A 5,258-nucleotide genomic window follows, 5' to 3' on the forward strand; every position below is an offset into this window, starting at 1 on the left:
CCAATCAAAAAATGGGCCAAAGAACTAAATAGACATTTCTCCAAAGAAGACATACAGATGGCTAACAAACACATGAAAAGATGCTCAACATCACTCATTATCAGAGAAATGCAAATCAAAACCACTATGAGGTACCATTTCACACCAGTCAGAATGGCTGCGATCCAAAAGTCTACAAGTAATGAAAAAAAATTTTTAACCATCCATCAGAATAAACATTTTTCCAATCTGGTAATATCATATAACATAATAACCAGAGTAACATTTTAATTTCCCCTCTTTGTTTCATTCAGACAATGATTTTTATTTCTCCCTAATTTATTGATGGGGGATTGTTCACATTGTGAAGCATGTTTCTTTTCAAAGAGTTGGACTATCATTCTAGGTCTCATTAGCCATGGGAGCTCAGCAAACATGGAAACAGTTTGGGACCAGCAGTACTTAGATTCCAGGCTTTTGGTTCATGTTAAAGTCAATTCATGGCTCCAGATGCAGAACTAAGCTTCCTAAGAGTCTGGGATGAGCCATGCACATATCAGACTCAAGCCAGATGGGTGGTATCGTTTTTTTAACAGAATGAAAGCAAGCAAAAATTGAGGCAGACATCAGGTCACATAAACTGGGTGTATAGGGGAGAGATTACTAGGCAAGGTTTCATATTTTAGTTGGCATGCTGGGGGCCAGATCTTACTCCAGGCATTCCAAATCCTATAATCTGAATGGCCATATTCATTGCAAAACTCACCAGTGTTCTTAAACCACTGCAGGACTTTGAAAGGACCTGTGGATTGAAGAACTTTGGTATGCTGTAGTGTTAGCATAATATATTGACACAGAGTAGGGATTGATATTATTCAAAATATTTTAAGTACTTCAGATTTGGAAAAGGCAGAGGAACCAGAGGTCAAATTGCCAACATCCATTGGATCATCAAAAAACAAGAAAATGCCAGAAAAATATCTACTTCCATTTTATTGATTACCTCAAAGCCTTTGACTGTATCAGATCAGATCAGTTGCTCAGTCGTGTCCGACTCTTTGCGACCCCATGAATCGCAGCACGCCAGGCCTCCCTGTCCATCACCAACTCCTGGAGTTCACTCAAACTCACTTCTATCGAGTCAGTGATGCCATCCAGCCATCTCATCCTCTGTCATCCCCTTCTCCTCTTGCCCCCAATCCCTCCCAGCATCAGAGTCTTTTCCAATGAGTCAACTCTTCGCATGAGGTGGCCAAAGTACTGGAGTTTCAGCTTTAGCATCATTCCTTCCAAAGAAATCCCAGGGCTGATCTCCTTCAGAATGGACTGGTTGGATCTCCTTGCAGTCCAAGGGACTCTCAAGAGTCTTTTCCAACACCACAGTTCAAAAGCATCAATTCTTCGGCGCTCAGCCTTCTTCACAGTCCAACTCTCACATCCATACATGACCACAGGAAAAACCATAACCTTGACTAGACGAACCTTTGTTGGCAAAGTACTGTCTCTACTTTTGACTATGCTATCTAGGTTGGTCATAACTTTCCTTCCAAGGAGTAAACGTCTTTTAATTTCATGGCTGCAGTCACCATCTGCCGTGATTTTGGAGCCCAGAAAAATAAAGTCAGCCACTGTTTCCACTGTTTCCCCATCTATTTCCCATGAAGTGGTGGGACCAGATGCCATGATCTTCATTTTCTGAATGTTTAGTTTTAAGCCAACTTTTTCACTCTCCACTTTCACTTTCATCAAGAGGTTCTTTAGTTCCTCTTCACTTTCTGCCATAAGGGTGGTGTCATCTGCATATCTGAGGTTATTGATATTTCTCCTGGCAATCTTTGTTGACAAAGGTCCATCTAGTCAAGGCTATGATTTTTCCAGTAGTCATGTATGAATGTGAGTTGGACTATAAAGAAAACTGAGTGCTGAAGAATTGATGCTTTTGAACTGTGGTATTGGAGAAGACTCTTGAGAGTCCCTTGGACTGCAAGGAGATCCAACCAGTCCACTCTAAAGGAGATCAGCCTTGAATATTCATTTGAAGGACTGATGCTGAAGCTGAAGCTCTAACACTTTGGCCACCTGATGGGAAGAACTGACTCCTTGGAAAAGACCCTGATGCTGGGAAAGATTAAAGGTAGAAGGAGAAGGGGATGACAAAGGATAAGAGGGTTGGATGGCATCATGGACTCGATGGATATATGAGTTTGAGCAAGCTCCAGTAGTTGGTGATGGACAGGGAAGCCTGGTGTGCTACAGTCCATGGGGTCACAAAGAGTCAGACACGACTGAGTGACTAAACTGAAGTACTTCATTTTTTAATTTTGAGATTTTTTCATTAGAAGGTAAATCTTAATGCTATTAAATTCACAAATATGCTAATTTAAATACCCAATTCTATTGTCTAAAGCACACATTGCAAACATACAAATATCTATTCTCTCCACATGTCAGAGCCATTCATTTCATGGTTTGGAAATGGGGAGAATAGATTCCCCTTAAACTGCAAGTCAGCAGGTGTTTCTTTACAGTTAACTTTAGCAAAATTCATACAAAATAGTAATTAACAACAATCTTCTTTAGTTGTTAACTCACAAGGAGACACCTTCAAAACTGCATTTTATTAAAGTTTCTGTACTGAAACGTAGAAAAACTGAACTACACAAATATTGAAAAGTTAAAAATTCCTTAATTTTTTATTCCTGGTACCACTACCGCAATTTACAGAGCAATATACCTGATGTAATAAAAAGAAAAGGACAAAGGTACAACAGATAAAAGACCTCAGGAATGTACATCTAATTGACACTACATTGCATTAATCAATAGCTGCACTTTTTTCAAACTGTGGCTATCACAGTCCTGAACAAGAAGGGTTTCCTGTTTAAGCTGCAGTAACTTTTCTGACTATGTATCATCGTTCCTTCTTGGCAGATTTTTACAGTTCCTCTAATGCCTTTGGGACGACTGTCTCAAAGTAACCCGCAGCTTTCCTGACAACTCCTCACTCTCTTTCCTGCTAAAAACTGTAGCCCTTTTCTTCTGAGTTTTTAGAACCTTTTGCTACCATATCCATCACTTCCACCACCAGATCCATAACCACCACCATAGGGACTGCCCGAGCTTCTTCCACCAAAACTACCCCCTTTCATGGGTCCATAATTTGATTGCTGTTGTCCACTATAATTTCCAAAATCATTATAGTTTCCACCACCACCGTAGTTACCGCCTAAATTTCCTCCTTCATTGTAACCATCATATCCTCCACCACCGCCACCATATCCACCACCTTGGTTTCCATAGCCTCCTGGTCCACCACCACCGTAACCTCCTCTACTACTATAACCAGGACCACCGCCATAGTTGCCAGCATCCCCTCCAAATCCATTATGTCCACCATCACCTCCTCCACAACTCCCTCTGCTGCCACCACCTTCCACCATCATAGCCTCCTCTTCCACCTAAGTTTCCACCATGGCCAAAGTTACCTCCACCAACCTCCAGAGTTTCCTCCACCACCTCCAAAGTTTCTTCTATGACCCACAAAGTTGCCAGATCCACCTCCACGACCTCTTTGTGATCCAGCAGATTGCATCTCTTGTTTAGAAAGGGCCCTTTTCACTTCACAGTTATGCCCATTAATAGTGTGGTATTTCTGAACCACAATTTTATCAACTGTATCATGATCATCAAAAGTTACAAAAGCAAATCCTGTCTTTTTCCCACTTTGCCTGTCTTCCATAACTTCTATGGTTTCAATCTTGCCATACTTTTCAAAGTAGTCTCTCAAATTATATTCTTCTGTATCTTCTTTAATACCACCAACAAAAATTTTCTTCACTGTTAGATGGGCACCAGGCTTTACAGAATCCTCTCTAGAAACAGCTCTCTTTGGTTCCACTACACGCCCATCAACCTTGTGCAGTCGAGCACACATTGCTGCATCCACTTCTTCAACACAGGAGTAAGTCACAACACCAAAGCCCCTGGAACATTTTGTTTGGGGGTCTCTCATCACCACACAATCTGCAAGTGTGCCCCATTTCTCAACATCATTCTCTTAAGCTATCATCTGTAGTTTCAAAGCTCAGACCACCAATAAACAGCTTTCTCAACTGCTCTGGTTCCTTGGGATCATGACCCTCCATTTTGAGACTGGACTAGCCTCTTCCAACTCGAGTTCAATATGGGACCCTGAAGTACTTCAGAATTATTCCTATCAGTAGGAAAAAAGAAAACAACAAAACGCTGAAATCTTATCATCTGCTAACTTGAATAAAAGGATCTTGTCTTCTTTAAGTAGACTCTGTCATTTTCAAATCAGTAAACATTCTGAAGATCCCAAGTTTTGCTCAGATCCCTCTTGATAAGCCTTCTTTATTTTCTCTACTTAGCAGTGCAGAAAGACGCAAGACCCAAGATCACTGAACCTAATATCCAGAACCCAAATTTAAGGGGATTAGTGACAACTGACATGACATAGGGGTTCCCTCATGGCACAGTGGTATAGAATCTGCCTGCAATGCAGGAGACCAGGGTCCGGTCCCTGGGTGGAGAAGATCCTGAAGAAGGAGATGGCAACTCACTCCAGTATTGTTGCTTGGGAAATCTCATGGACAGAGGATCCTGGCAGACTACAGTCCACTGGGTCACAAAAGATTTGGACACAACTTACTGACTAAATGACAACAAGAAAGAACTATATTTAATCTTGCAATAAACTATAATGGAAAATAAAAAGAAAGAATTGCTCTTACACTAGGAATTGCTCTTACATGAACATATATAGATGCTTTAATTATTAACTTATTTAATCTTTCTGACAACAAAATAGGTGTAATCACTGTATACATGAGGAAACTGGGCATATTGGTTTAGTAACTTGTCCAAAGTCATAGACTTACTACCTATGTCGATTCGATCCCTGGGTTGGGAAGATCCCCTGTAGGAGGGACTGGCAACCCACTCCAGTATTTTTGCCTGGAGAATCCCATGGACAGAACTACAGTCCGTGGGGTCGCAAAGAGTCAGGCACAACTGAAGTGACTTTGCACACATGCACAAGAGAGGGTCTTCGGTCACATTTTTAGCCGGCCCCCACTACTGTTTACTAGCAAACAGTATCAGTGCTGTTAGTGCACCAGCCACCTCATGAAAACCTTGGAAGGAGATTAAAATGATTTTTTTTTTGCATCTGAATCTGGCTCTAATGTGCCGTTACTTAGCAATTTGTAACATTTTACAGATTCATGGCTTGGAAGACTGACTGGTCCAGGCTCTCA

The 5,258-nt window shown here is 41.2% G+C and overlaps 1 pseudogene; it reads right to left on the reverse strand.

Moving 5' to 3' along the window:
* Positions 1-3,011: 3,011 nt before the first annotated feature.
* On the reverse strand, positions 3,012-4,124 carry LOC112578443 (annotated as a pseudogene).
* Between the last annotated feature and the right edge of the window lie 1,134 nt (positions 4,125-5,258).

This window comes from Bubalus bubalis, chromosome 2 (assembly GCF_019923935.1).
Source record: "Bubalus bubalis isolate 160015118507 breed Murrah chromosome 2, NDDB_SH_1, whole genome shotgun sequence".
NCBI lineage: Eukaryota > Metazoa > Chordata > Mammalia > Artiodactyla > Bovidae > Bubalus > Bubalus bubalis.